Source organism: Hyperolius riggenbachi, chromosome 1, assembly GCF_040937935.1.
Source record: "Hyperolius riggenbachi isolate aHypRig1 chromosome 1, aHypRig1.pri, whole genome shotgun sequence".
In the NCBI taxonomy this organism is placed as follows: Eukaryota; Metazoa; Chordata; class Amphibia; order Anura; family Hyperoliidae; genus Hyperolius; species Hyperolius riggenbachi.
In genome coordinates, this window is record NC_090646.1 from 664,143,051 (window position 1) to 664,155,535 (window position 12,485).

At 48.3% G+C, this 12,485-nt stretch overlaps 1 protein-coding gene across 6 annotated transcripts in view; it reads right to left on the reverse strand.

The window, feature by feature from the left end:
• The window catches only part of LOC137532296 (NACHT, LRR and PYD domains-containing protein 3-like), a 784,203-nt gene that overhangs the window by 376,554 nt on the left and 395,164 nt on the right, over nt 1-12,485 (reverse strand). The gene's annotated exons all lie outside the window — the stretch shown is intronic.

Consider the following 12,485-nt stretch of genomic DNA (forward strand, 5'->3'; position numbering starts at 1 on the left):
GACCCTATGAACTACTAGGGAAAATGGATTGTCAGATAATTTCTGATAGGTATCTTGATCCCCGAGTAATCGTTTACATTCGGCAACGTAGTCCTCCTCATTGAGAAGGACCACGTTACCTCCTTTATCGCCTGGTTTTATAATCAAACCCTTGGCTTCTTGAAGCTCCTTAAGAGCTCTTTGTTCATCCCTTGTTAGATTAAATTTCTCCGGCCTCTTCAACCAATCCAATGTTTTTATGTCTTGTTGAATTGTTTCTAGAAAGACTGCTATATATTTATTATTCGACAAAGGGGGAATTTTTATAGATCTCTTTTTTAATTTGGTAGGGACCAGGGGGGCATCAATCTGGGAGTCAATTAACTCAAGTTCATGCATCCAGTCATCACTCCCACCCTCTATGCAGTCAAGGCGCCCCATAGCGTCCATGTCAAGGGACTGTAAGTGGTCATTATGAATGGAAATGGACAGATCTATTTCATTTCGGTCCGGGGATGGGTCATATTCAGGGTCTTCAGTCTGATTATTTTGATCTCTGGTTTGATGCCATAATTTTAAAGTCAGTTTGCGCAAAAATAAATTTACATCTTTGAAAACTTCAAAACAATCACCCTTAGTCACTGGTGAGAAGGATAAGCCTTTTCTTAATAGGGACAGATGGTGTTTGCCTAATTGGAATCTGGAGAGATTTATGACTGTTAAATCATCTTCTCCTATTTTTTCCATTGATCCGTTTTGCTCCGGGTCAACATACCCCCTGTAGCTCCCTGTCTTTCTTCTCTGTCTTTTCCCTGTCTGCCATTGTCCTCTTCTCTCGACTGGTCCCTCCCCCAATTTTGCCATTTCCTCTGTCTGCTTCTGGTCCTTTTGTTTCTTTCTTTTCTTGTATAACTCCTCCCCCTCTGACTTTTTCTTTCCTCTTTGTCTAAAAAAGATACCGACTTTTTTGAACTTGTGCCTGATCCTGCCGAGGTGTCTGTTTCCCCTCCTGATCCTTCATCTGAGGTTCTATTACCCCTCCTTCTCCTATTATAATCTCTTTTTTTATTTAATCTCTCTACCGGATCAAGGGCCTTGTCCATATCCCATTTTGCTAAGTCCTTTGCAAATTTCGCCTGTTTGTCTTTCTTAATTTCTATCTGTATTTTTTCCATTTGTTGTTTCAGCTGTTCATTGAGAGGAGCAAAATGTTCATTATTTTGAAATAGATTCAGGACAGAAGCACTCTCCTGAACCGCTGAGGTAATTTCTTTTAATTGTTCTTTTTCCTCTTCTGCGAACAGCTGAACTATTTCCAACCCACGTTTCAATGCACTTTCTTTCCATTTCTTTACAAAACGTTCAGTAAGCAAATTTTCAGCTGGGATAATTCTCTCCAGTATTCCCTCAGGTATCACACCTGCTTTATAATAAGAGTCTAACAATGAGGATTCCATTTGCGTTTCAATTGCTTAATCAGTATTGCTTTGTGAATTTTAAAGTGTCCCTTAATTTCCTGATAGGCTGATTGGTCCTTAATTACATTTTCTTTAAAGGAAATACCAATTTCGTCCTCCAGGCTATCAGGTATACAATATGCCATTATGATTAGACAGTAGGTCCCAATTTTTCTCTAAATGCACAGGGGAATAATTTTTAAAAAGGATAAATGCTAAAATTCTCCACAGGGATCTAAGTGGGGGACAGTCAATCCCAAAATACAATGTTAATAATTTAAAGATCCATTGCAGTAAGCAAATTTCTTAGACATAGGTATGGGGCATATAGTCTCCAACAAAATAAAAAAATATAGGGATCTGTCTTACTGCCGTGAACACAACCAGTTAATGAGAACTATGAAACATGACTCAAGATACTTTGGTCTCAAGTGTAATCCAACTAGTGTTGGGCGAACACCTAGATGTTCGGGTTCGCGAACGTTCGCCAAACATCGCCGCGATGTTTGGGTGTTCGCGCCGAACTCCGAACATAATGGAAGTCAATGGGGACCCGAACTTTCGTGCTTTGTAAAGCTTCCTTACATGCTACATACCCCAAATTAGCAGGGTATGTGCACCTTGGGAGTGGGTACAAGGGGAAAAAAATATTTGAAAAAGAGCTTATAGTTTTTGAGAAAATCGATTGTAAAGTTTCAAAGGAAAAACTGTCTTTTAAATGTGGAGAATGTCATGTTTCTTTGCACAGGTAACATGCTTTTTGTCGCCATGCAGTCATAAGTGTAATACAGAGAAGAGGTTCCAGGAAAAGGGACCGGTAACGCTAACCCAGCACCAGCAGCAGCACACGTGATGGAACAGGAGGAGGCGCAGGAGGAGAAGGCCACGCTTTGAGACACAACAACCCAGGCCTTGCATGAGGACAAGAAGCGTGCGGATAGCATACTTTTTACCGCCATGCAGTCATAAATGTAATAAAGATAAGAGGTTCCATAAACAGGGACCACGCGGCAACGCTAACCCAGCAGCAGCAGACGTGATGGAACAGGAGGAGGCGCAGGAGGAGAAGGCCACGCTTTGTGAGACACAACAACCCAGGCCTTGCATGAGGACAATGAAGCGTGCGGATAGCATGCTTTGTACCGCCATGCATGCAGTCATAAATGTAATAAAGATAAGAGGTTCCATAAACAGGGACCGGCAACGCTAACGCAGTAGCAGCAGCACACGTGATGGAACAGGAGGAGGCGCAGGAGGAGAAGGCCACGCTTTGTGAGACACAACAACCCAGGCCTTGCATGAGGACAAGAAGCGTGCGGATAGCATGCTTTGTACCGCCATGCAGTCATAAATGTAATAAAGATAAGAGGTTCAATAAACAGGGACCACGCGGCAACGCTAACCCAGCAGCAGCAGACGTGATGGAACAGGAGGAGGCGCAGGAGGAGAAGGCCACGCTTTGTGAGACACAACAACCCAGGCCTTGCATGAGGACAATGAAGCGTGCGGATATCATGCTTTGTACCGCCATGCATGCAGTCATAAATGTAATAAAGATAAGAGGTTCCATAAACAGGGACCGGCAACGCTAACGCAGTAGCAGCAGCACACGTGATGGACTAGGAGGAGGCGCAGGAGGAGAAGGCCACGCTTTGTGAGACAACAACCCAGGCCTTGCATGAGGACAATGAAGCGTGCGGATATCATGCTTTGTACCGCCATGCATGCAGTCATAAATGTAATAAAGATAAGAAGTTCCATAAACAGGGACCGGCAACGCTAACGCAGCAGCAGCAGCAAACGTGATGGAACAGGAGCAGGCGCAGGAGGAGAAGGCCATGCTTTTTGAGACACAACAACACCGGCCTTGCATGAGGACAAAAAGCGTGCGGATATAGCAGCAATACTTTTTGCCGCCATGCAGTCATAAATGTAATAAAGATGAGAGGTTCAATAAACAGGGACCGGAAAAACGCTAAACCATCCCAGATGTTCATTGGTCATGTTACTTGGTTGGGGTCCTGGAGTGTTGCGTAGTCGTTTCCAATCCAGGATTGATTCATTTTAATTTGAGTCAGACGGTCTGCATTTTCTGTGGAGAGGCGGATACGCCGATCTGTGACGATGCCTCCGCAGCACTGAAACAGCGTTCCGACATAACGCTGGCTGCCGGGCAAGCCAGCACCTCTATTGCGTACATTGCCAGTTCGTGCCAGGTGTCTAGCTTCGATACCCAATAGTTGAAGGGTGCAGATGGATTGTTCGACACAGCTACGCCATCTGACATGTAGTCCTTGACCATCTTCTCCAGGCGATCGGTGTTGGAGGTGGATCTGCACGCTTGCTGTTTAGTGGGCTGCTGCTGCATGGGTGTCAGAAAATGTTCCCACTCCAAGGACACTGCCAATACCATTCCCTTTTGGGCACTAGCTGCGGCTTGCGTTGTTTGCTGCCCACCTGGTTGTCCTGGGTTTGCGGAAGTCAGTCTGTCGGCGTACAACTGGCTAGAGGAGGGGGAGGATGTCAATCTCCTCTCTAAAGTCTCCACAAGGGCCTGCTGGTATTCTTCCATTTTGACCTGTCTGACTCTTTCTTCAAGCAGTTTTGGAACATTGTGTTTGTACCGTGGATCCAGAAGGGTATAAACCCAGTAATTGGTGTTGTCCAGAATACGCACAATGCGTGGGTCGCGTTCAATGCAGTCTAGCATGAATTGAGCCATGTGTGCCAGAGTCCTACCAGAATCCTCATCATCCTCTTGTGAGCGTTGTGATAGTTGTTGTGATGCATCATAGTCGTCACCTTCCTCCTGGTCTGCTTCTGCTGACCATTCGCGCTGAATTGTGGAAGTCCAACGTGCACCGCTCTGGCCCTCGTCAGTGGTGGCAGGAAATTCCTGCTCCAACTCCAGCTGTTCCTCCTCCTCTTCTTCGTCATAGCTGCTGGGGCCAGCGTTTCCTGAGGCGGATGGCCTGATGTTGGTACCATCACGCTGATCGTTTTCTCCTTCAGATTCCCCCAGTTGCATCATGACAGCTGTTTCCTTGATTTTCAACATTGACCTCTTCAGTAAACACAGCAGTGGTATGGTAATGCTGACTGAAGAGTTGTCACTGCTCACAAGCAACGTGGATTGCTCAAAATTTTGGAGGACTTGGCAGAGGTCCAACATGTTGGCCCAATCGGATCCACAGAAGCTTGGCAGCTGTCCGGATGCGCCTCGGTACTGCACCGTCATGTACTGGACCACTGCACTCTTCTGCTCGCAAAAGCGGGCTAGCATGTGCAGCGTAGAATTCCAGCGCGTAGGGACATCACACAGCAAGCGATGGTGGGGGAGATTGAAGCGCTCCTGCATCTTGGCGAGTGCCCCCGAAGCAGTACTGGAATTTCTACAATGTTTGGCCACTCGACGCACCTTCAACAGAAGATCGGGCACGCCTGGGTACGTCCTCAGGAACCGCTGAACTACTAGGTTCATCACGTGCGCCAGGCAAGGGATGTGTGTCAGCTTAGCCAACCTTAAAGCGCGAATGAGATTACTCCCATTATCACACACAACCATGCCCGGTTTCAGGTCCAGCGGTGCCAGCCACAAATCCGTCTGTTCCTTTATTCCCCTCCAAATTTCCTCCCCTGTGTGCTGCTTATCCCCAAGGCAGATCAGCTTCAGCAATGCTTGCTGACGCATGCCAACAGCTGTGCTGCACTGCTTCCACGATCCTACTGCTGCTGTTGCTGGGTTAGCGTTTCCGGATGAGGTACAGCTTTGAGATGCGTTGGAGGAGAAGGAGTCAGAGAGGTAGGTGCTGCTGTTGTTATCCAGTGGGAGGGACGGCGGTGCAGCTGTTTGCGGCGTGGGCAACACCCGCGCCGTAGCAGGTGAGGAATCGCTGCCAGGCTCCACAAGGTTCACCCAGTGCGCGGTAAGGGAGATGTATCGACCCTGGCCGAACGCACTCGTCCAGGTGTCAGTAGTGAGGTGAACCTTGCAGGCAACGGCATTCTTCAAGCTTCGGGTTATTTTGCTGACCACGTGCTCATGCAACTCAGGCACTGCAGAGCGCGCAAAGTGGTAGCGGCTGGGAACCACGTAACGTGGGATGGCCACTGACATCATGCCCTTGAAGCTGTTTGTCTCCACCACTCGATATGGCAGCATTTCGCAGGCCAGAAGCTTGGCTATGCTGGCTGTTACTGCCACGGCCTGGGGGTCATTTGCTGGCAATTTCCTCTTGCGCTCAAACATCTCCGACACAGACAACTGAACCGTAGGGCTGCACACGGAAGGGCTGTTGGTTGTTGTGTTTGATGATGAACACTGGGAGACCTCAAGAGCACTACTCCGGAAAGTGACAGTGTCAGCGTCGTCTGATGTTTGCGAATGTTGTGAACCACGCAATGGCTGGGCTACTGCTGCTGCTGAGGCGGGTCTGGTGGTGAGTCTGGTGAACCCAAGGGAGGCAGTGTTGCTGGTGGTACCCTGTCCTGCCGCGTTTGCCCACAGAGTGGGATGTTTGGATAGCATGTGGCGGCTCATGCTGGTGGTGGAGAGGTTGTTAATACTTTCCCCCCTGCTCAGGCGGGTCTTGCACACCTTGCAAATCGCCATGGTAACATCCTCAGTGCAGTCTTCAAAGAAAGCCCAGACTTTGGAGCACCTGCCTTGCTGGCGATTTCTGTTTGCGCCTCTTTTGCCTCTCACTTGAACTTCCACGCTTGTGGTGCCTGAAATTGCGCGCCGCCTACCTTGTGGCACAAGGCGAACTCGTGCACGTGCAGCAGTGGGTTCTTCAACAGACTCATCTGTGCTGCTGCTACGACGGCGATGTTCTCGTTCACAAACAAAATCTGGGTCTATGTCCACATTGTCCATACCCTCCTCTTCCATCTCCTCAAACTCGTCATATGTCATTGTGGGGGGCCGCCGCCGTGGAGTAGAGCTCCCCAGAACAACCTCTGCGCAGCTCACTCCAACGTCGTCTTCCAGAGCTTCTCGGCCGACCTCCTGCAATTGCAACCCCTCCTGCCCAACTTGCTCTGGAATTTGGGTTTCAAAGTCCTCGGACTCGCCTTGTATTTCAGTGCCCGGTGCATTTCCCACAGTTAATGGTTGTGAATCCGGGCACAACATTTCTGGCTGTTCCTCCATTGACCTTTCAAAGGTGGAAATTTGTTGGGCTGGGAATAGCTCCTGCGAATACCCCATTGTGTCCTGAGGTAATTCATCGGACTGGTTATCTGGCAGTTGTGTGCGTGGTGTCGCTGCCGGTTGTGTCAGCTTTGTGCCCACTGGCTCCTTGTAACTGGCTGAGGACTTGGACCTCGTGCGTGATGTGCTGGTGCTGCTTAACCCACTGCTGGACGCTTGAGAGGTCATGTCATCCAAGTAATTATCTGGTCCTGTTCTTTTGGATCTGTGAGGGTTGTTGTCCTGGACAACATGGGCGGTATTGAGTGGGTTTTCTTGGGTGCTCCCCTGTGGCCTGTACGTGAACCGTCAGGGGAAACACCTCTTCCCTTGCCCCTCCCTCTTTCACCGGATTTCTTCCTCATTTCACTTATCCTTAAAGTACACGCTGACTGGCAGCAGTACAGTGGCAGTACAGAAATGCTATACAGTGGTGGGTGAGCGGTGTACCACTATTGCCAGCAGCGACACAGAGCACAATGCTATACAGTGGCGGGTGAGCGGTGTACTACTGTTCCCAGGCCCAGCAGACACAGAGTCGAAGTAAACACAATGCTATATAGTCTGGCTGAGCCGTGTACACAGAGTGGCAGTACACACAATGCTATATAGTCTGGCTGAGCGGTGTACACAGAGTGGAAGTACACACAATGCTATATAGTCTGGCTGAGCGGTGTACACAGAGTGGAAGTACACACAATGCTATATAGTCTGGCTGAGCGGTGTACACAGAGTGGAAGTACACACAATGCTATATAGTCTGGCTGAGCCGTGTACAAAGAGTGTCAGTAAACAATGCTTTATAGTCTGGCTGAGCGGTGTACACAGAGTGGCAGTACACACAATGCTATATAGTCTGGCTGAGCCGTGTACACAGAGTGTCAGTAAACAATGCTATATAGTCTGGCTGAGCGGTGTACACAGAGTGTCAGTAAACAATGGTATATAGTCTGGCTGAGCCGTGTACACAGAGTGTCAGTAAACAATGCTATATAGTCTGGCTGAGCGGTGTACACAGAGTGTCAGTAAACAATGCTATATAGTCTGGCTGAGCGGTGTACACAGAGTGTCAGTAAACAATGCTATATAGTCTGGCTGAGCGGTGTACACAGAGTGTCAGTAAACAATGGTATATAGTCTGGCTGAGCGGTGTACACAGAGTGTCAGTAAACAATGCTATATAGTCTGGCTGAGCCGTGTACACAGAGTGTCAGTAAACAATGGTATATAGTCTGGCTGAGCAGTGTACACAGAGTGTCAGTAAACACAATGCTATATATAGCGTGGCTGAGCGAGGTGCACAGTGGCAGTACACACAATGCTATATAGTCAGGCTAAGCCGTGTACACAGAGTGTCAGAAAACACAATGCTATATATAGCGTGGCTGAGCGAGGTGCACAGTGGCAGTACACACAATGCTATATTAGTCAGGCTAAGCCGTGTACACAGAGTGTCAGAAAACACAATGCTATATATAGCGTGGCTGAGCGAGGTGCACAGTGGCAGTACACACAATGCTATATAGTCAGGCTAAGCCGTGTACACAGAGTGTCAGAAAACACAATGCTATATATAGCGTGGCTGAGCGAGGTACACAGTGGCAGTAAACAATGCTATATATAGTCTGGCTGAGCGAGCGGTGTACTACTGTTCCCAGCAGCGACACACAATGACTGGGGGGGGACCCTGGCTAGCGTGGCTGGAGCGCGAACTACCCTGCCTGCCTACCCAAAGCTAAACCCACAGACAAATGGCGGAGATATGACGTGGTTCGGGTATTTATTTACCCGAACCACGTGACCGTTCGGCCAATCAGAGCGCGTTCGGGTCCGAACCACGTGACCCGTTCGGCCAATCACAGCGCTAGCCGAACGTTCGGCCATGCGCTCTTAGTTCGGCCATGCGGCCGAACGGTTTGGCCGAGCACCGTCAGGTGTTCGGCCGAACTCGAACATCACCCGAACAGGGTGATGTTCTGCAGAACCCGAACAGTGGCGAACACTGTTCGCCCAACACTAAATCCAACATATAAATACTTTTATTGTATCAAAATTCAGGGAGAGTAAAAAATAAGGATAATTAAAAACTGGGGAAGGAATGTTGCGGAGTCAAATACAGCATAATGCATGGCCGGCCAATCACTCACTACAGACCACTCACTCCAAACACACCAATAATCCCCCCATACAACCTAATAGAGCTCAGCGCTGGGAAATACTTCACAGAATAACATGATTCAGAGTCCAGTAAGTCACCGATACATCTTCAATAGTAATAGAGCTTAAACGGTGCGTTAGCATCCAAACGAAAGTTCAAAAAGCAGAAAGCAGCCAATAGCAAGTTTCAGCATTTAGCATATAGCGTGCATGGCATGATAGAAAAGCATAGATCTCACCACACTGGCTTCAGACTTCCACAGCGCTGCTAGGATATACTGTTAGGTTGAGGGGATATGTAGGTTGTAGTCTCTGGGGGTCCCCCTCTATCGCTTTGTCTGCCAGGTCACCATATAGGAAAGGCTTTCTGCAAACTACATATCCCGTTTAAGCTCTATTTAAGCTCTATTACTATTGAAGGTAAGGTACTTTGCAGCCGCTTCCTGTACCTGAGGAGCCAGGGACGCACGTATCCATGGACTTCATCGGTGAACTTCCCCGATCCGAAGGGATGATGGTCATCTGGGTCGTGCTAGACCGTTTCAGCAAAATGGCCCATTTTGTTCCATTGGAAGGTCTCCCATCGGCTCAAAAATTGGCAGATCTGTTTGTGCATCACGTTTTCCGTCTGCACGGGATTCCAGAAAACATCAGTCTTTGGAACAGTTCCTTCGGTGCTATGTGTCTGATTCGCAACATGAATGGGCAAAATTCCTTCCATTTGCGGAATTTGCACATAATAACCTCAGAAACGCAACCTCAGAAACGCATCCTCAGGGTTCACTCCTTTTCAGGTAGTCACTGGTAGAACACCTAAGTTTTCTCCATTGCCGGTGGTGGCTTCTCCGTTTCCTGCTCTGGAAGACTGGCAGGGGTCGTTGAAAAGAATTTGGACTATGGTGAAGGCCAATTTGGAAAAGGTATTTGGGATTCAAAAGAAACAGGCAGACAGGCAGACAGGAAACGTTCTTTGGAATGAAAATTCGAACCAGGTGATATGGTGTGGGTCTCTACACGTCATATTGCCTTAAAGCGGTATCGTCACCATAAAAATCAAATTTCAACAGCAAGATGCTAATCCTGCATTCAAAACTTTCAAAACTTTTTCTGCTGTTATGATTTGGAGTTATTACATACTTAAGGAGCACTGGCCCTTTAGTAGTCATGCCAAAGAATTGCATGCTGGGGGTTCTTTGTATCTATAATCTATTCCTCCTCTTCTCTTTGTTTCCCTGCCAGTTGCTTATCTGAAACCTAATCCTCTACTCACTTGTGTTTACAAGCAAGGCTGAGGTGACTCAGCGATTGGAGGAGACAAGAAAAAAAGTAAAAGGCAGAAGTGTCATCACGAGTTAGCTTTAACTGTGGGCAAAAGACATGGCCCCCACCAGGAACAGAATTCTCGTCATTTACTATATAACATTCACTGAAATCAAAACGTGGACAGTATAATACATGTGTTATGTAAGTAGATCAAGTATTTATCTACTTATGTATGTGTTTTTTTTCCCTGGCACATTATGGCTGATCCTACTGCTTTAAGGCAACCCTCAGCCAAGTTAGGACCCAGATTCATAGGCCTATACCCTGTGTCTGAGAGGATTAATAATGTAACTTATAGAGTGACTCTGCCGGCAAGTATGAAAGGAGTCAAATCATTTCATGTGTCTTTGTTAAAGCCTGCTGTGCATGTTGATTCCTCTCCCCTCCCACATCCCCCCCTGTGTGGATTGATGGGGAGCCTGAGTTTGAGATTGAGGAGATTTTGGATTCTCGGTGGGTGCGGAATTCAGTGCAATACCTGGTCCATTGGAAGGGGTATGGGCCGGAGGAAAGATCGTGGGTTCCCTCACATCGCCTCCATGCTGAGGAGTTGAGACAGAAGTTTCATGAGTCACATCCTGAAAAACCATGTAAAAGGTGTCCGGAGTCCACTCCTCAAGGGGGGGGGGGGGTACTGTTACGAGCGGCGGTGACACCGCCGCGGTGGAGAGCGGCATTTTCGCCGCTTCTGCATCCCAGCTGGTGGCGGTGCCTGCCTCGCAGACGTACAGTACGCAGTCAGGTCCTTCGACCACTCACAGGTTCAGGGCTATGCGCTATGTTGTTGCGAATACTTCATGTTAGTGCTCAGACCTTTGATAGCTGTAATCAGTAGTATTCAATACCATTGTATTCCTATTGTGTTTTGATCTCTGCTCGTACTTTGACTATTCTCCTGCCTTTTGATTCTGTACTTCGCTTGTCTAACCCGTTGCCGATTTCCTGCCTGAACCTTTGACTTTGATTTTCGCCTCCTGATTCTGTACCTTACCTGTCCGACACGCTGCCGACCTCGGTGTAACGATTGTGGAATTAATTCCGTGGTCAGCGCACAGGATGCGCGCTGACACTGCGGAAATCCTCCACAAGCGTATAATCTGAGAGAACCCAGCAATGGTGCTATGCACCTGTAGAGGGGAATTCCCGCCGGCAGATGGAGCTGTGGAGAACAGAGGAACAACCCCTCTGTTCGGCCACAGATGCCAGATAGGAATTGTACGAGGGGAAGCAATGTAGGGCAAGATAGCCCTTAAAGAGAGAGAGCACAGAGACAGGATGTATGTGTGTCCACCAATCTAGTCGCCACCCAGCGACGATGAACACACAACAGTGACGACCAAGTAGTAAAGCAATCGCAAGAGATGGCGATTGCTAACAGCGACATAAGACTGAAAGAGCACAGAGAAGGAATGTATGTATGTCCACCAATCTAGTCGCCACCCAGCGACGGCGAACACACAACAGCGGAAACCAAGTGAGAACGCAATCGCAAGAGATGACGATTGCCAACAGGGAAACAAGACTGAATAAGCACAGAGATAGAATGTATGTGTGTCCACCAATCTAGTCGCCCCCCAGCGACGGCAAACACACAACAGCGGAAACCAAGTAAGAACGCAATCGCAAGAGATGACGATTGCCAACAGGGAAACAAGACTGAATAAGCACAGAGATAGAATGTATGTGTGTCCACCAATCTAGTCGCCACCCAGCGACGGTGAACACACAACAACGGAAATGAAGTGGGAACGCAATCGCAAGAGTGGCGATTGCCAATAGAGACACAAGACCGAATTAGAAAGAGCACAAGTGTAGCAGGAAAGACATAACAAATAACAATGATCAGAACATCAAGGAACATAACAAACGCTAGCTAAACGCGAACACCGCACTCATTCGCAACAGCGAACGCGTTTAAGACACGATCACCGCACGTTAGGCACCCAGTGATAAGCGTGCCACCCTAACTAAGCAATGAACACAAACACAAAATAGAGAACGCTTGCTAAACGGTTACCTCACCGAGCCTACAGCAAGCATTCGTACAAGACAAGACAGACAGATGGGGCTACCAGTAGCAACCGCTGCTCTGGCTAGCACCCCTAAGGCAGAATACAGAAGGAACCTCCGCTGCTACCGCTAGAGCGGATGCGATCCAGACAGACAAACAGAATGGGGCTACCAGTAGCAACCGTTGCTCTGGTTAGCACCCCTAAGGCACAATACAGAAGGAAGCACCGCCACTACCACTAGGGCGAATGCAATCCGAACAGATGGAGCAGCCAGTAGCAACCGCAGCTCTGGCCTACACTCCCAGACAGACAGAACGATTTCCTGTCGACCGCCGCTGGCGACAAGACAATCGAGGCAGAGAAACA